This window comes from Mesoplodon bidens (assembly GCF_964165515.1).
Source record: "Mesoplodon bidens genome assembly, chromosome: 2".
Classification (NCBI taxonomy): domain Eukaryota; kingdom Metazoa; phylum Chordata; class Mammalia; order Artiodactyla; family Ziphiidae; genus Mesoplodon; species Mesoplodon bidens.
In genome coordinates, this window is record NC_138177.1 from 103,344,252 (window position 1) to 103,364,007 (window position 19,756).

At 44.6% G+C, this 19,756-nt stretch overlaps 2 protein-coding genes and 1 long non-coding RNA gene across 3 annotated transcripts in view; 2 read left to right on the top strand and 1 right to left on the bottom strand.

Annotated features, from left to right (window-relative positions):
- The window catches only part of DNTTIP2 (deoxynucleotidyltransferase terminal interacting protein 2), a 21,497-nt gene extending 20,060 nt beyond the window's left edge, over window positions 1–1,437 (top strand). The window contains exon 8 of the mRNA XM_081226576.1: window positions 1,031–1,437. The gene's annotated coding sequence lies outside the window, so the exon portion shown is untranslated. The remainder of the gene's footprint in view (window positions 1–1,030) is intronic.
- The window catches only part of LOC308613307, a 20,742-nt gene extending 11,201 nt beyond the window's left edge, over window positions 1–9,541 (bottom strand). Inside the window, exon 1 of the long non-coding RNA XR_014015234.1 lies at window positions 9,134–9,541. This is a non-coding gene — a long non-coding RNA (uncharacterized lncRNA). The remainder of the gene's footprint in view (window positions 1–9,133) is intronic.
- Window positions 9,542–9,623: 82 nt separating this feature from the next.
- Window positions 9,624–19,756, top strand: part of BCAR3 (BCAR3 adaptor protein, NSP family member) — a 254,471-nt gene continuing 244,338 nt past the window's right edge. Inside the window, exons 1-3 of the mRNA XM_081226557.1 lie at window positions 9,624–9,826; window positions 10,749–10,890; window positions 12,036–12,170. The gene's annotated coding sequence lies outside the window, so the exon portion shown is untranslated. The remainder of the gene's footprint in view (window positions 9,827–10,748; window positions 10,891–12,035; window positions 12,171–19,756) is intronic.

Here is a 19,756-nt window from a genome sequence, read left to right on the forward strand (position 1 = left end):
TCTGGGTTGCCTACACTTTCATCACCTGTGTGACAATTCCCCATATTAAATTCTCTAAAGTGATGTGTCTTTCTGCCTAGACCCAACAGATAGATTTCAGCCAAACCAAACTAGTTGATATTGAGTGGTCAGTCAACATATACCAAGTGCTGTGCATGCCAGCTACTGTGCTGGATACAGTGAGTTTTCACCTTTTATCTTTGTTCATATGGGTAACTCCACCTAAAATATTTTCCTTGCCTCCAACTCACCTAACAAAATACTACTGACCTTTCAAGCCCATTCAGAAACCAGTAGTTTGAGCATCTACTCTGTGCAAGGCAATGTGCCAGGTTCTGGCGGTGCCCAGGGAAGGAATGAGACCATCCCAGGCATCACTGAGCTGACACTCTACATTTCTTCATAAAATATTTTTTCAGACTTTTCCCCACCGATATGCAGATTCTTGAAATTTCCATTTGACTGTGCTTATTTTTACTTTGTTTTTAATAAACGCTATATAGCACTTAAGTGCCAGGCACTGTTCTAAGGACTTACAAATACAACTTACTTTATGTAACCATTATGTATGTATGTACATATGAAACATATATACATATGTAACAATTTAGGTTACCTTTAGGTAAACCTAGGAGGTAGGTGCTACTATTAACCTCATCGTTTTATGAATGAAGAAACCGAGGCACAGAAAGATTAAGTAACCTGCCTCATGTCACAGAGCTAGTATGAATAACTGTCACACTTTCATTTTAGCCTTGCACTATAGCTATCTGCATACCTATTTCAGCATCAACAGCAGAAACTGCCTTTTTTCCCCTTTCTTTTACAGTTAGAGAACACATGGTTTTTAGCTGGGACTGTGTCCACCTTGGGGAAAAAAAAAAAGCTAAGATTCCCACCTTTCCATGGGATGTGAGTGAATGTGGTATGTGCAACTTCTGGGAGGTGTCCTTCAAAGAAGGGTGAGCTTGGAATGGGGCTCTGTCCCTTTATCTTCTCCCCACTAACTAGTATGCTGACCTGATGGCAGGGGCAGGAGCAATCATCTTGGACCATGAGGTGGAACCTGCATTTTGAAGATGGAAGAATAAGGAGCCTGGGTCTCATCATCAAGCAGCTGCCATTCCCTGGACTTTGACATGAGAAAGAAACCTCTATCTTGGACTTCCCTGGTGGCGCAGTGGTTAGGAATCCGCCTGCCAGTGCAGGGTACACGGATTCGAGCCCTGGTCCAGGAAGATCCCACATGCCGCAGAGCAACGAAGCCCACGTGCCACAACTACTGAAGCCCGCACGCCTACAGCCCGTGCTCTGCAATGAGAAGCCACCGCAGTGAGAAGCCCGCGCACCGCAATGAAGAGTAGCCCCCGCCCACTGCAACTAGAGAAAGCCCGCACACAGCAACAAAGAACCAGTGCAGCTGAAAATAAATAAATTTATTTTTTTAAAAAACTATCTTGCCAAATCCACTGTTAGTTTGAGTTTCCTGTCACTTGTAGCAAAACCAACCCTAATTAATGGGATCATCAATCCATGGCCCCCTGTCCCTCACTAGGACGAATGCTGTAAGAGAATGCACTCTTACTCAACTTTGTATTTCTTTCCAATATGGTTCCTTGCACAAAGCCAGTACTCAAAAAAAAAAAAAAAAATATATATATATATATATATATAGAATAGAATAGGTGGATGAAGTTGTAGAATATTTTTAAAATGCTGATGGATGTACAAAGCCCAAGAGGAAGCTGGAATGAAACCACCCCTAGCTGCTGGTCTTTAGAGTCTGTACCGGGTACAGGTGGCACAAGATGGGAATGTCTCCACCTTTGGGGCAGCTCCCACTTTGTGACTACCCTCCTGGAATCCTGGGTGTGTGAGGTAGAGCAGTGAAAGAGGGCACAAAGGAAATAGGTCCTCAAACATGAACACCTGTGATTTTCCCTCCACCTTCATGCTTTTTCCTCTGCCCTCTTCTTACTTGCCTCAGAAGAGCAGGCACTTTTCCATCATGCCGAGCCTAATCCTTTCACCTTACCCCCATAACATCTTCGCACCCTAACTTTCTCATCCATAAAATAGGGATAATTCATACTTCTTAGGATTGGAGGGATAATTAAATGGCAAGGGTTAAATAAAGTTGCTGGCATAAAGCAGGTGTTTACAAAAATGTGAGATGTCTTCCTTTTCCTCTTGACTCCGTTCTCCTCAAGAGGAAACTTGCTCCATCAGTTCTTGGAGATAATGCTTTCTTCTCCTGGTTTTCTTCCTACCTCTCTGGCTACCCTTTTTGTTCGCTTTGAAGAACTCATTCTTTGCCTATCCTTCAACTGTCTGTGCTCTGGGTTTCTGTCTTCAACCTTCGTCTCTCCTTACTCGATCTATACTCTCCTTGCACGATCTCACCTGTGTCCAGAGCTTTAAGTGCCATCTGTAGGTGAATAAATTTTAAATCTCAAGCCTAGATCAGTCTCCCCAGCTGCAGACCTTCTCTTCTTTTCCTTCCCTCTCTCCCTACATACTTACTTTCCTTTAGTTCTTTCATTCAATAAATATTTATTGAGAGCTTGCCATGTCCTCAGCATTGAATATCAACCGCCAACTGTACATCTTCTCCAGGATGTTCCACAGAGACCTCAGGCTCAACACATAGAAATATGAACTTAGTTTTCCCCCAAACCCACTTCTCTCTCCTTCTGTCTCCTTTGTGACTGTTTCAGCATCCACTCATCTGCCCTAATTAGAAATGGGAGTCTTTCCTGACTGTTCCCTTTCTCTCCTCTATATATCCCTTAATTCATCAAGTCCCATCAATTTGGCCTCCTTTAATCTCTCTCCAATTTGTATACTTATCCCACTCCCCAAACACCTCCCTAGTTCCAGCCCTCGTAATTTTCTTACCTAGATGACCTTAACTGCCCTGAACTGGTTGTAGAGCCTCTCGTCTTGTGCTATTCCAGCCTGGAATCTACAATGTGGACAGAGGGCTGATACAGAACACACATCCAAACCCACAGCTAACATCATACTCAATGATAAAAAGCTGAAAGCATTCCCTGTAAGATCAGTAACAAGACAAGGATGCCCACTCTCGCCACTTTTATTCAACATAATTTCGGAAGTCCTAGACAAGCGATCAGGGAAAAAAAGGAAATAAAAGAAATCCAAATTGGAAAGGAAGAAGTAAAGTTGTCACTGTTTGCAGATGACATGATACTATACATAGAAAATCCTAAAGGTGCCACCAGAAAATGACTAGAGCTCATCAATGAATTCAGTAAAGTTGCAGGATACACAATATACAGAAACCTGCTGCATTTCTATACACTAACAACGAAGTATCAGAATGAGGAATTAAGGAAACAATCCCATTTACCATCACATCAAAAAGAATAAGAGGGACTTCCCTGGTGGTCCACTGGTAAAGAATCTGCCTTCCAATGCAGGGGACGCGGGTTCAATCCGTGGTCAGGGAACTAAGATCCCACATGCTGTGGGGCAACTATGCCCACGTGCCACAACTACTGAGCTCGTGCACCTCAACGAGAGCCCGCGTGCCACAAACTACAGAGCCCATGCACTCTGGAGCCCACATGCCACAACTAGAGAAGAGAAAACCCGCACACCACAACTAGAGAGAAGCCCACACACTGCAATGAAGAGCCCGCATGCTGCAACAAAAGATCCTGCATGCCTTGACAAAGATCCTGCGTGCCGCAACTAAGACCCGACACAGCCATAAAAAAAATTTTAAATTAAAAAAAAAAGAATAAGATGCCTAGGTATCTGTTTTGTAAATAAGTTCATTTGTATCATTTTTTAAGATTCCACATATAAGTGATATCTAAGGAGTCAAAAGACCTGCACTCCAAAAACTATAAGACACTGATGAAAGAAATTGAAGACCACACAAACAGTTGGAAAGATATACCATGTTCTTGGATTGGAAGAATCAATGCTGTTAAAATGACCATACTACCCAAGGCAATCTACAGACTCAACACAATCCCAAATTACCAATGGTATTTTTCACAGATATGGAACAAAAAATTTTTTAATTTGTAGGAAACACAAAAGACCCCAAAAATAATAATAGCCAAAATAATCCCGAGAAAGAACAGAGCTGGAGGAATCATGCTCCCTGACTTCAGACTATACTACAAAGCTACAGTCATCAAAACAGTATGATACTGGCACAGAGACAAACACCTAGATCAACAGAACAGGATAAAGAGCCCAGAAATAAACCCACACACGTATGGTCAAAATTAATCTATGACAAAGCAGGCAAGAATAATCAATGAAGAAAAGACAGTCTCTTCAATAAATGGTGCTGGGAAAAAGGGAACAGCTACATGTATAAGAATGAAATTAGAGTATTCTCTAACACCATATAAAAAATAAACTCAAAATGGATTAAAGACCTAAATGTAAGACTGGATACTATAAAACTCCTAGAGGAAAACATAGGCAGGACACACTTTGACATAAATCGCAGCAATATTTTTTTGGACCTGTTTCCTAGAGTAATGGAAATAAAAACAAAATAAAACAAATGGGGCAAAATTAAACTTAAAAGCGTTTCCACAGCAAAGGAAACCATAGACAAAAAGACAACTTACGGACTGGGAGAAGATATTTGCAAATGATGCTACCAACAAGGGATTAATTTCCAGAATATACAAACAGCTCATACAGCTTAATATCTAAAAAACAACCCAATTAAAAAAATAGGCAGAAGACCTAAACAGACATTTCTCCAAAGAGGACATACAGAGGGCCAACAGTCACATGAAAAGATGCTCAACATCACTAATTATTAGTGAAATGCAAATCAAAACTACAATGAGGTATCACCTCACACCAGTCATTATGGCCATCATTAAAAAGTCTACAAATAATAAATGCTGGAGAGGGTGTGGAGAAAAAGGAACCCTCCTACACTGTTAGCGGGAATGTAAATTGTTGCAGCCACTATGGAGAACAGTATGGAGGTTCTTCAAAAAGCTAAAAATAGAGTTACCATATGATCCAGCAATCCCATTCCTGGGCATATATTTGGAGAAAATTCTAACTCAAAAAGATACACGCACCCCAATGTTCACAGCAGCATTATTTACAATAGCCAAGATATGGACACAATCTAAATGTCCACCAACAGAAGAATGGGTAAAGATGTGGGGTGTGTGTGTGTGTGTGTGTGTGTGTGTGTGTAGACTTTAAAAAATATATTTATTTTTAAATTTATTTTGGCTGCGCCGGGTCTTAGCTGTGGCACGCGGGATCTTCATTGTGGCATGCAGGATCTTTTAGTTGTGGCATGCGGGCTTTTTAGTTGTGGCAAGCGGGCTTCTTAGTTGTGGCATGCGGGCTTCTTAGTTGTGGCATGCAGGCTTCTTAGTTGTGGCACGCGGACTTCTTAGTTGCAGCATGCATGCAGGATCTAGTTCCCTGACCAGGGATCAAACCCAGGCCCCCTGCATTGGGAGTGTGGAGTCTTATCCACTGGGCCACCAGGGAATATTATATATTATATTAATATTATATATTCCATATATATATAATGGAATATTACTCAGCCATAAAAATAATGCCATTTGCAGCAACATGGATGGACCTAGAGATTATCATACTAAGTGAAGTACGTCAGAGAAAGACAAATATATGATATCACTTATATGTGGAATCTTAAAAAATGATACAAATGAACTTATTTACAAACCAGAAATAGACTCACAACTAAAGAAAACAAACTTATGGTTACCAAAGAGGAAAGGGGGGGAGGGAAATTTGGGATTAATCGACAGAGACTACTATATATGAAACAGATAACAAGGACCTGCTGTATAGCACAGGGAACTATACTCAGTATCTTGTAATAACCTATATTGGAAAAGAATCTGAAAAAGAATGTATATGTATATGTATGACTGAATCAATTTGCCAGACCCCTGACACGTGGTAACTCAACTATATTTCCATATGAAAAATTAAAAATTAAAAAGAAAAAAGCTGGGGCTTCCCTGGTGGCGCAGTGGTTGAGAATCTGCCTGCTAATGCAGGGGACATGGGTTTGAGCCCTGGTCTGGGAGGATCCCATATGCCGCGGAGCAACTAGGCCCGTGAGCCACAACTACTGAGCCTGCACGTCTGTGCTCCGCAACAAGAGAGGCCGTGATAGTGAGAGGCCCGCACACCGCGATGAAGAGTGGCCCCTGCTTGCCACAACTAGAGAAAGCCCTCGCCCAGAAACGAAGACCCAACATAGCAAAAATAAATAAATTAATTAATAAACTCCTACCCCCAACATCTAAAAAAACAAAAAAGACTTAAAAAAAAAAAAGAAAAAAGCTAGGCAATGGTTTCCTATTGCCTTTAGGGCAAAGTCCACACTCCTTAACATGGTGTACAAGACCTTCAGGACATGGTCCCTGCTGGAATCACCTTGTAAAGAGATATCTTGTTTACATATTTCTCTATGCTTAGTAGGAGGAGCTCCTAAAGGGTGTATTTATGGCTGAGATCCAGCACGGAGCAGAACATAAGGAGTTAATAAATGTTTGTTAAATCAAATTCAGTAAATCTTTAATGGATAAGCAGTATCAGGGCTGACTACTGGAAAGTGAACTTAAGCACAGGCACCAAATGCTTCTTATTCCTTCCTCATTAGCTTAGGAATTTTTTTTGCTCTATCTTTTTAAAATTAACTTATTACAAGGATAAGATAGGCTTATTATGAAAACGACTCAAACATTACAAACAGGCAATCAGTAAAAAGACCCCCACCCTTCATACCACTGTCCCTCCTGCCCCAGCTCTGTTAACCATTCATATATTGTTCCAGAAATTTTCTCTGCACACACAGTCATGCTAATATACATTATTACTACTATTATTATTAGCATTACTTAACATAAAAAGAATAATATTAAGTATACTCATTTACGCATCAATTTTTTTCATATAATCTTGGTTATTTTTCCATAGCAGTACATATGGATCTTCCTCATTTTTTAAAGGTTTGCGTTGTATTCAATTCAATTACAAGGCTCTACCATACTTTCTTCAAACAGTTCATTATTGATGGACATGTAGGTTATTTCCAGCTTGAGGCCATTCTATTAAAAAAAAAATTTTTTTTTTTTTTTCCCGCACCGTGCAGGGATCTTGTAGGATCTTAGTTCCCTGACCAGGGATCAAACCCGGGCCCCTGGCAGTGAAAGCGTGGAGTCCCAACCACTGGATTGCCAGGGAATTCCGAAGGCCATTTTAAACAATGCTGCATTTACAGAAGAAAATTAAATGTCAATCTTACCAACAACATACTCTACATGTTATGAAACAACTGAAAGATGGTTTCTAGTTGTAGTTTCAATCCATGTCTTGTTATGAGTGAAGGTGAGCATCTTTTTATACATAGAATAATTCGTATTTCTTTTTTGTAATTTATCTGTTCTTGAGTTTGGTCATTTTTCTACTGCATTGTTGGTCATTTTCTTACTGGTTTGTAGGAGTTCTTTACATTTTAAGGAAACCAGCCCTTTTTTTGTGATATGTATTGTAATTATTCTTTCCCAGTTTGTCTTTTGATTTTGTTTATGGTATCTTTTTTGTCTTAGAGAAATTCATATATTTGTGTTTATCAATTTTTAAAATTCTTCTAGGTTTGGGGTTATATTGCACTCAGATTATTAAATAACTTCATCACGTTTTATTTTAGTGCTTTTCCTGGTTTTATTTTTATACCTGTATTTTCTTCATCCGGAATATACTTTTGTAAAAGGAGTGAAGTGGGAATTTTGTCCCAGAACCACTGATAATGAACATTCTTCCTCTTCTACACTAATTTGAAATGCCACTTTTATCATTGTTAGTGAGAGTAAAATGGATACAATCTCTATGAGAGTAATTTGGCAGTATCTATCAAAGAATACACAAATAAACCTTTGACACAGCAATTCAACTTCCTAGGAATCTATCCTACAGATACGTTTGCACTTGTGTACAATAATGTAAGAATAAGGATGTTCACTGAAACATTGTAACAGGAAAATACTGGACACTTAAATGACCAACTATTGGGGACTATTAAATCATTATGATACTTATATGCAATGGAACAAGGCAGCTCTATTGTATTAATAAGTGAACTAGCAAGCATAATATACTACCAATCGTAATGCTATATTACCTATATCAGTAACATCAACAAACATAAAGAAAGAGAATAGATATAGAAATGCTGACATGTGCATAAAATAAATCTGAAAATACTTCCAAGAAACCATTTTTACTGATGGCTTATAGAGAGAATTGAAAGGCTGGGATATAGGAAGAACAAGGATGTTTACTTTTCCCTGTACCTTTTTTGACAATTTTGGATTTTGTATTTTTTGCATGAATTGTTTGTTACAATGAGTTTTTAAAATTTCATTCATTCATTCGCCTTTAGCGAGGTGGAACCGTAACCTCGTGCAAAGCTATGGTATGAACTGTCAGAAGAAGAAGTACAAGAGAGTCATCCCTGCCTAGAGCAGCTGACAAGCAGAGTGGACCTCGGGTCTCTTTGCACCGGAATCGTGGAGGAGGGGAGAGGGCGTTCTTATTCAAAAGTCAGATTCCTGGGCCCCACCTTGATCGACTGAATGAGAGTGACGCCCAGAAATCTGCATTTCTGACAGGATCCCACTGGGGATTCAAGTACATGACAATTCGGAAGCCTTCTGGGCTGGAGGGGCAGCTCACTGTGTGGGCGCGTTTCCTCGTCCTTTGCTCACCCCTCCCTAGCAGCCACGCTCGCGCTCCTGGCGAGGGGGCGTACCCCCAGGGCCTGGGGCAGGTCTCCCGGAACACCCTAGACTCGGGCCTCCCCCGCGCTCTGCTCAGGCCGAAACCGTGAGGCTTCGCTTCGCCGCCCAGGCCGCTCTTCCCAGTTCCCGGATCCGGCTCCGGAGTCTGCAGGGCCCAGGCCCAGAGCCACTGAGCCAGGGAAGCAGGGGGAAGGACAGACCAGAGGTCCGAGCGGCTAGAGGTGAAAGAGCTGCAGAAGCCGAAGGGACTGGGCAGAGGATGCGAGGCCAGTTCATCCCTTTAGGAAAATGAGAGAAATGACAGGTGTAGAAAATAAATTACGTACTGGGGGAAAAACTGCGACTCCGCCGGGACTCGAACCCGGAACCTTTGAATGCCTTCAGCCTCTAGAAGTCCAATGCGCTATCCATTGCGCCACGGAGCCACCTGTTGGACTCTCTGCGCATCTGCTCTGTTAAGCCAGAGGCGACGGCCCCGCGCCCTTCCCACCACCCCCTTAGCTGTCTGTCTGTATCGCAGAGGCCAGGGCACTGGCAGACACCGGCCGCAAGCGCCCGTCCTCACCCGGAGACCGCCTCTTAACGAAACCGGCGCGTCTTGAAAGCGAAGGGCGGGCGCGAGTCCGCCGGGTGCCGGCTGGTGCATCTGAGGACAGCCGCAGCCCGGTCTCCGGCCCGCCCTGGGCAACGCCGTACCTGGCCGCGCAGGACAAATCACGCCCGCGCTCTTCCTCCCCAGCTCCCTTCCTGCCCGATCGCCCCCGCCTACCCGCTCTCCCGCGGCCGGTTCCGCCCGGCCCGGCCCCGCCCCGGCGATGCAGGCCCCAGGCTCGCCGTTGCGCCGTTAAGCCGGGCCGTTAACGCCGGGCACTTACGTCGCACCTTTTAGCGGCCGATCCCGAGCAGCGACCCCTCGGACTTTGAGGCGTGGTCAGCGGCCCCTCCCGGGTCCCGGGCTCTTTCCTGGCCGCCCGCGGCCGGAATCCGCCGCGGCAAGCGCGGGTCGCGGCGACGTCTGTGTGAGTGCCTGTGCGTGTTTATTTGCGCGGGGTTCGGTAAAACGGTGTTTGGGTTGCATTTCGCTCCCCACAGACCCAGAGCCGAATTTCTGAGGTATCCGGGCTCTGGTGGACTGAGGGGGGCGACGCGCCCCGCGCTGCAGCATCCTTCGATAGCTCATCCCAGCTCCGGCAGCTGCCTCCGCGGGCGCCGCGCAACAGCTGAGCCCGCGCGCCCGGAGCACGAGGCTGCGTGGAAGGCGCCGGTTAAGGGCCTGCGCGCGTGGGAACGCCGGGAGCATGCGTGAGCGGGCGTGTGCGGTCTGGGGGCGCGCGCCCGAGCGTGGCCGCGTGGCTTTCCGGAGGCAGCAGGCAGCCGAAGGAGGTGGCGCAGCTGGAGTCCGGACGAGCTCCCAGCTGCTCGAAAGGGCGCGGTCGCCACGAATCAGAGGGTCGATCTGAGGGGGTATTTTTCAGTGCCCCTGTAATTCGCATCAGTAAGACCCCGAAGCCTCTTGAAAGAGGCAATTTAAGTAAAAATCGCGTGGCTGCCTTGCAAACGCCTCTGCATACAAAACCCTTGGTCCCCGCTCCAATCGGCTTGCGGTTTTCTGAGCCCCGCCTACGTAGAAATTGCGGAGCTCCTGCTGTGCCCTGTGGTCCACTCCATTCCACGCGGCCCAGCTACATCAGGCATCAAAGCAAAGCAGTCTCCGTCCGTGTTCTAAAGAGGGAAGGGAGCTCCCAGGAAGGGTCTAGTGGAGTCGGGATCTGTACATTCTTATTTAACTTCACCCCACAACAATGCTATGAGCCAGATACTATCGTCCTCTTTATAAGGAAGGGAAACTGCAGCTAAAAGAGTTTGAATAACTTGTGTAGGGATACCTCCCTGGTGTGTGTCAAGAACTTTGAGGAATCTGCTATTTTACCCTACGTGCAGGCTAACGTGTCAGCTCGTCACAGTTTCATGGATGTTGACAGAACACACAAGACTCCTGGGTCAGAGATGAAAGACTGTCACAGCAAAAGCATTAGCCAGAGTGTCGGTTCTCTGAACCCCAGTTCTCCCAGGAACGAAGCAGGTGGGTCCAGATGGATGCTTGCACACACAATGGGTGGCATTATAGAAGAGGAATGCTGAGCTTGGGGGACCTACCAGTTTATAGCAAGCAGTAAGCAAGCCTGCTCTTTGTCCCACAGAGGGACATTCCCTCATCCCTCAAGGTTGCTCACTGCAAACACAACCCTGAAGAATGGCCCAAATGAGCAGGATCTTACATTCTTAGCACACTCAGCAAGAATGTACAAGGATGCTAAGGGCCCACGTTCATTGCCTCTCCGAACAGTGGCAGAGCCCTGATTGACACGAGGCATGTCTCTTTCATTCTACCATAATACATAAAGTTCCTTGACAGTAAGCATTTTATGTAAAACATTGTTATGCCCCCTTTAAGATTAATGAAATAAAACAAATATCCTCACATGCAGGAAGAAGGAATTCTGACATATACGAAATTAACCCTTAAAATAGAAAATGACTTCAAATTGTATTTGTTTAAACAAATCTGTTTTGAACTCTGAAATGTGCCAGGCACTAGTGGCATCTCAGAGTCTTCACTGGTCCTTGGAATTGCACGTGGCTGAACAGGGGACGAGTGATGCTTAATCCTTCCTTGGAATACCATACAAAGGAATTCTCCGAAGGGCATTGGAGCCAAATCTCAAATGATGAGTCATTGATATGATTAAGTAACAATTCAGACTCATATATAAAAGTTCTGGGAAGGGGAAATTGAGAAAGAAATCACATGCTAAGGAAAGATACGTGTGTCCTTAATTCCACTTAATAAATCAAACAAAGAATTTTTAGATATTTGATTCCTTTCACTAGTTGAGATCAAAACGCCTTGTCTATGTCATGGAAAACATTACCAAGATATGGGGTTAGCAGACAGTGTGGGAAAACCAGGCTTGTTTGACCAACTCTGTGAGCAATCAAGGTATACTTTTTACGCCTTACAATTAGAAGCCTGGGAAAGCCATGGCAGAACAAACTCTGTGTGTGTTCTCTGACAATTAATAAGTGGTCTGTAATGAGTCTGGCTTTAGAGGCAGCAATGGTAGTATGTAAAAGGAATAAAAAATGTGTATTTAGTTACCATCTAAGGAGAAAGATCCAGTAGGTTTTCTCTTCCCCTTTCCTAAATCTAAGAGCTGAATTTCTCAGGCAGTGCATGCCGTGAACAGCAGCCATCACACAACCTGAATCAAGAATTCCTGCAGGAAAGAAAAACAAAAACAAAAAACAACACCTCTTCCTTTCTACCGACAGAGGGAACCAAAGCATGGACTATAACCACCTGTGAGTAGGCTGATCGCTGCAGTTTGCAATTTGAGTTCCCTAAAGTAAGCGCTACTTCATCTTGCTGTTTTAAAGTTCAAATCCATTATACACCTCTGGGAGTCTGCAATAACACTTTTCATGTTTGTACAGAAGGATTATTTTTAAATTCCTATGTTCTATATGCAGAGCTTGGAAGCAGCTTCAGCCTTCCCCAGAAGCTCTAGAAATCTACTGTATTTCTATATATTTCTATAATATTTTCACTTGCTTTGCTTTGCTCCAGAGGGAGAAGGTCGTTGGAGTACCAGTTTAATTCAGTTCAACGAGTATTTAGGGAGGATACATTTGGGCCTACTGTGGGAGATGAGATAAAGTGGAAGTTTAAGACACAATCCCTACCTTCAAGGATACTTCAGATTCTTTGGAAGAAATACCTGTGAATATGAAACAATAAGCAAAATAATGCAAGATGACATATGAAAAAGTGGCAAAATGTGATTGGGTAACCCTACCAGTAAAACATTTTTGAGTTTGCATTTCCAAGTAATAAGCATATACTAACTACTATACTAATTATCTTTTTAAAAAGAAATTTTTAAAGGATGAGATTTTTTTAACATCTTTATTGGAGTATAGTTGCTTTACAATGTTGTGTTAGTTTCTGCTGTAGAACAAAGTGAATCAGCTATACGTATACATATATCCCCATATCCCTTCCCTCTTGCATCTCCCTCCCACCCTCCCTATCCCACCCCTCTAGGTGGACACAAAGCACCGACCTGATCTCCCTGCGTGCTATTCGGCTGCTAAAGGATGAGATTTTTAAAAATCAAAGATTCTTGAGAGTAGAGGTTAGCAGCATAGGCTGTGGAGTCAGACTCCTCGTGTTCACATCTTGGTTCTGCCTCTAATTGTAAGGCATGATCTTTAACTTTTCTGAGCCTTCTTTTCCTCATCTGAAAAATCCTAAAGTTGTTATGATAGGAGTTAATCCTTGCAGGGGTTTCTTTCTGTTCTGGCACATGGTAAGTGTGTAGCAACTGTTTGTTGTTATTATTAGCAAGCAACTCTCAATAAAGGAATCTCACATCCTGCAGGAACAAACCAAAGTTCAGATATAGCATCAGTTAAATTTGTTGCAACCCAAGAAACATTCTCCGCCTCCTTACCCAAATTCTACTCAGCTATAGACATCACATCTACATGATGTACCAAACAGACCGCTCAGCTTCTCAGACTGAAAACATCTACCTCCAGCTTCATGGTTCGCTCACGGTTCTTCCCCCAGAACCTTGGGTGAATTCTTATTTTCATGTGTTCAACCGCGTGGTTTCCCAAAACAAGGGGAAAACAATCTTTCCCTGAAGGACTTGTGAAGACTCTTCTCTTGCCAGACAAAATCTGCTCACAACATTTGAATGATGGCTTTTTTCATCCTAAAAATCTTAGGGCTGAGTTTCAGCCAGGCCAATAACTAAACTAGGTGGCAACGTGGGAATAGGCGAAGGGAAAAAAAAAGGTGCCAGGATGAAGAAATTTCGATATTAACACAGAAAAGAGGGACAAATGGGTCCTGAAGAAAGTACAGCTGGGGTGAGGGGTTGAAGTGTCAGGAGGCTGGGCAAGTCGGATTGAGGCCACATGTAGCAAAGGGGCTGGGGCAAGCTTGATTCAGGATGAGGCACGTGGATTTCATGCAATAGCCAATGGGGAGCTACAGTTTCTTTTGGCATGAGAATGGCTGTGTTTTAGAATGGTTCACGTAGGGGTGTGATATACAGGCTGAATGGAATGAGGCCCAAGGGTCGGGGAGACTATTACATCTCATTTGATTTGTGCTTGGTGTTGTCTTATGACTTCCTCTCTTCAACAAGCAGTGATTGAGGGTCTAGTTGACATATCCATACAAAAGAAAAAGACATGTGCCTGGCTTACTGCCTAGTAGAAATGATGACACAGGTACACAAACAACTGTGGTGCAAGGTAAAAAGGTGTCCAGGTAAGACAGGCACAGTGGTTTGGGACTTCAGGGAGAGAGATTAAGATTACATCCTGAGAGGGCGAAGCAGAGAGGAAGCCTGCATTTGGAAAAAGCTACCTAACCTAGGGCCAACTTGCATGCAAGGAATTCCAGGTAAGGGTTAGCAAACAGACTGGAAGGATGGAGGAAGAAGATAAGACAGGGCTGGGGAAATGGTACCAGCTGAGCAGTCCAGTGCACCGTGTCTAAAAGGCTCCAGCTAACTCGGCCTTGGTTGCAGCAGGCACTGGTGGAGAAGGTCACTGGGGTTCAGGGCACTGGTCACAAAGTCAGGCTTGGATCAATTCTGGTTCTGTGCCATCAGCCCATTCACAAGAGGGCAAGAATCACAGCTGAGGATAAATGGAACATGATCCAGTCCCCAAAGGGAAGGGTTTGAGAAGAGCTGGTTGAAAGTCTCGGACCAGTAGGCTGGTATTCAAAGAAGGGGGTCTAGTCACAAAGGGAAACTAAGGCAGAAGCAGGTATACCGTGTCTGAGGCAGGCAGCACCAATGATTCCAGACCTCGTGGCTGGTTGACTAGGGCTGCTGACCAGGCTTCCAAGACTGGAAGAGCTCAGGTAGGATATAGGACCATCCTGTAGGTAGCAGTCACTACCTGCTGTCGAGACGACTAGACAAAGGCCAAACCTGGCCTGACCTGGATCTTCAAAGATGCACAGCCTTTGAGCCGGCAGAAAGCACATTTATGCATTTAAGCAGTGAGCACAGTTAAATGCCAGGGTCTCTGCTGGTCTCTGGGGACACTGTGGTGAGGAGGACAAATGCGTTCCTTGCTCCCATGTACCCTGCAATCTTGAGCAAAGTCAGACAGGAGAGCGTGGATAGGTACATGGAAGTGAGCTTGACTTGCCAGGAGATAACAGCTGAGAGAGTCAGTGGGAAAAAGATCCCGAAGGACTTTGAATGCAAGGCTATGGGGACCTGAAATTGATCAGCCCATGTCACCCCCTCCACGAGCTTTCCCAGACCGCCTTCTTCAGCCTGGTCTGCTGGTGGGGAAGGGCTCCTCTTCTGGGTTCCCAAAGCACCTTGGGAGTCATATAATTTTCTATCTGTTTTCTGTATCCTCTCCGAGATTATAAGCATCTTGGGGGGAAGGAACATGCCTTCTTGTGGATAGATCACAGCAAGCGCCTTTAAATATTGGTTGAGTAAATGGATGAGTCCTGTAGGCAATCAGGAAGCTACTGGACCACGTGCCTAGCTTGTCTTTTTTTTTTTGGCTGTGCCACGTGACTTATGGGACCTTAGTTCCCCAACTGGGGATCAAACCCAGACCCACAGCAGTGAAAGCATGGAGTCCTAACCACTGGACCACCAGGGAATTCCCTAGCTTGTCTTTTTTAACCAGAAGTTCTAGAAAGCTAAATATCCTTGCTTTCTAATTTAGGCAGTTCTCCCCAAGGCTTAGCACCATGTCCTGTACAGAGTGGGCAGTCCAGAAATGTTGCCTGAATCATCTTGTGGGAGTAGAAGTTGATCTTCGGTGTCTTAATTCTGCTTTCAGTTACCCAGTTTGTGGGAGTAGGCCTTGAATTCCATCCACTCAGACCCACTTCTCTTCCTTCCAAGTTCTCGCCAAACAAAGGCATTTCCCCACTCCTGGCCCACAATGGATAATCATCTGTTAAAACTTAACTAATCTTAAGTCTTTAGCAGTTGAGAGTAATCATGAAGTAATAACTCATACTGCCAGACACTATACCGAGTTCTCCGTGAATACATGAATGTGCTCCATCCTTCTCTTGACCCCCTGAGGGAGCAGTCATTGCCCCTGTCCCGGGATGGGAAGGCGAGCCGCAGAGAATGAAGCAGGATGGGTCCAGGTACCTGCCCCAAGTCCCCAGTTACCCTGCACTGCAGCTGCTTCTCCCAGGAAAGGAATCAGGAGGGAACCAGCAAGCAACTGGGAACAGGCTTGTTAGACCAGTGTCCTGAAACTCTGCCACACACTAGAATCCTGATGCCCAGGATGCACCTGAGACCAATTGAAGCAGACTTTCTGGGGGTGGGGCCCTGGCATCATTATTTTTTTAACCATCCCAGGTGATTCTCATAAGCAAGCAAGTTTGAGAACAAGTGCTTTCCGCCCTTCCTACTAAAATGCTGACCATGGCCCAGGAGCATCAGCACCACCTGGGAGCCGGTTAGAAATGCAGGACCTCAGGCCCCACCCCAGCCCTGCTGAATCCAAATCTGCGTTTTAATAGATGTCCCAGGTGATTTATTTGCATTAAAGTTTGAAAAGCACTGGTTTAGGGCTTAGGTATTCAAACCCTTGTTAATCCACTTGTCTTCTGTTATTAGCATTAAGTCCTTAATAAGCAGATCTCAAAACTCCATCAAAAAGCTCTGAATCAGGGCTTCCCTGGTGGCGCAATGGTTGAGAGCCCGCCTATCGATACAGGGGACGCGGGTTCGTGCCCCGGTCCGGGAAGATCCCACATGTCGCAGAGCGACTGGGCCCGTGAGCCATGGCCGCTGAGCCTGCGCGTCTGGAGCCTGTGCTCCGCAACGGGAGAGGCCACAACAGTGAGAGGCCCGCGTACCGCAAAAAAAAAAAAAAAAAGCTCTGAATCAATCTCATTTATTGGTCAAAAAAATGACCTCAGAGGAAACTATGCCCCCTTACTTCCCACTGTGCGGGGAACTGGGGAAAGAAAGGTCTATTGCTAGTGATGTCCCACAGAACCTAAGTCGAGTCCACTCCAGAACAGGCAGAAGAATCACTCCAGGCTGTCTTCCTCCATCTGAGATAGACTCAAGGACACAGGTAGACTACACCAGGGCTCCCAAGGTGACGGATAAAATCCTCCAGCCAGAGGTGTTCAAACTTTCAGGGCTTCAACTGTTTCTCCATGGCATGTCTGTGTCATAGCTCCACAAATGACACCAACAATCCTTTGTCCGAATGGAGGTCTTGTTATGTGTCATCAACTTTCTGACTTTAACTAGAAACACTGTCCAATTTTTAGTTCTTTCATTTATTTGCCATTATTTTAGAATGCCATTTGCTTCCCCTCATCTCTGCCAAGTTCTTGAAACTGCTTCACAAGGTATGTAAGAATACAATTTTTGTAGGCAGTGGTAGTTTTCAAACCCTCATATACTCCCCATCCTATGATCATATAATCTCACCATTAAACCTAAGGCCAGTATTAGAACAGCCTGGTTCGCTTCTGTAGGTCAGTGTGGGGAGGAGAAGAAAGTCTCAGAGAGGCAGGACTGCGTGGGGCAGCATGGTTTAGAAGGACTTGAAGGCAGTTGTATGACCCTGGGAAATTACTTGACCTCTCTGAACCTATTTTCACACCTCTGAGATGGAGAAAATCATTTCTGTTTCACAGGATTGTCGTGAGAATTAACTGAGCTGCTGACATACACTGACTGACAATAAGGGGTATAATAGTTATCTATGGCTGCGTTAACTAATTATCCCAGACCTTAGCAGCTTGAAACCATAAAAATGTATTATTGCACAGTTTCTGTGGGTCAGGGAGCCGATTAGCTGAGTGGTTTACACTCAGGGTCTCTCTTGAAGCTGTTTGAGGCTATGATTACCTAAAGGTTTGACTGGGGCAAGAGGATCTGCTTCCAAGATGACTCACTCATATGGCTGTTGGCAGGAGGGCTCAGTTCCTCACCTCAGCCCTCTCCACAGGGCTGCATCCCCCAGAGTGAATGATCTAAGAGAGAAGTGGAAGCCACATGTCTTTTATGACCTAGCCGCAGAAGTCACATACCATCACTTCTGTGTTCTGTTGGTCACACAGATCAACTCTAATACAATGTGGAAGGGTGTGAATAACAGGAGGCGGGTCCATCTGGGAAGCTGGCTTCCACAGCATCTTTAATGTTACTTTATGCCCCTCTTAATATGGCAGACATACTCTCCCTCCTCCACTCCAATCAAATATTCTGAAAAGGAAGATAGTTGAAGTGATTCAGTTTTGCTCTTCTCACACTGTTACTTTGACTGAGTTGGAAGCTTCCATCCTCATATCAGGTTTACAGTCATGACTCAGAAATTTGGGACTAGACTCAGAATTTATCCCAGTTCATCTGAAGGACATGGAGATCCACTGGAATGGCCCTTGTTTTACTGTTCTTTGGTCCTTGTCCACTTTCCCCTTGAAAGAATCCACTCTATGCATTTTGTTATATCTTCAAGGTGTCAGGCAGACAGGCTCAGGCAGCATCAAATATGCTGGCTGAAATTCCCCTCCTTGTTCTGGAATATCTACCCTTGAATACAAAGGCTTTACTTTTGGATCCCTGACAATTTGGTTGTATATATGTGACCCCACCATTATACAGATGAATTCACATTTGAAAGGAAAGGGCTAGTTAATATCAAGTTCTCCAACACTAGCAATGTGAAGATGTAAAGAAATAAAGAGAGGGGCCAGCCCTTCCTGTCTGTTTCTCTGGGTTATCCTCCTTGGTGGCCAAGGATTTGTCATTTTTCAGCCTGTGGTAAACAATAATGATAAATGGAAAGACCTCCAGGGTATTGTCACAGCAGATTCCGTGCTGGAGCCTTGAAATGACTCATGCAAGTGCTGAATGAACTGATGGATGCATGCATGGATAGATGAACAGATGGATGAATTCTTCAGGTAAAATATGACCATGGGTATATGACCCATATACCTAGCTGGTAGTGCCTCAAGTGAGGGCCAGGGTCCATTCCCATTGGTCAGACCTCCCCTCTGCTGGGCTGGTACCCACACTGTATGGGTCATTACAGACAGTACCTAGTCTGGGAGAACGTGGCTCCACGTTGCAAACTGGGTTACAAAGAAATGTTTAGAACCCAATTGATATGGCTTACTCATAGGACTGGCTAGAGCCTGACTGGCTGGGAATCTGGAAGGAGCAGGACCTGATAGACTCAGAGCTGCAACAAATGGATCTTGGAGCAGGTATCAATCACAATTCAAAGTAGATCAAACTGAGAATGGATGAATATAGCTCTTGAGTATATCTGGAGGTGAAAGCTGGGAGCAACAAAGGGGTACAATGGGAAGAGAGACCAGGAGCAAGGGCTGGGTTCACAGAGGCTCACTGAAGTCGAGGGGAATGCAAAAGGAGCAGGAGGGAGGAAGGTTATCAGTGAAGTTCAGCTGGAAGTGACAGAAAGCCCAAAACAAGAGAGATTTAAACTTCATTCTGTTTTAGGTAACAAAGTTTGGAAGTGAGCCCTCTATAGCTGATACAGCAATTTCAGGATGATCAAGGATCCAGATTTCTCTGATCTTGTTACTTCACCGTCTTCAACATGTGGCTTGCACTGCATGAACAAAGATAGCTGCTCAGATTCCAGCCTTTATGTCCACACTCCAGTCAGTAGTATAGAGGGAGAAGCAAGATGAGCACACCCCCTCCCTTTAAGGCAGGGTTTCTCAATCTTGGTACTACTGGCATTTGGGGTCAGATAATTCATTGTTGTAGGGTCTGTCCTGTTTAGCAGCATCCCTGGCCTCTACCTACCAGATGCCGGTGTAACTTCCTCCTTCCCAAGTGTGACAAACAAAAATGTCCCCTGACATTGTCCAG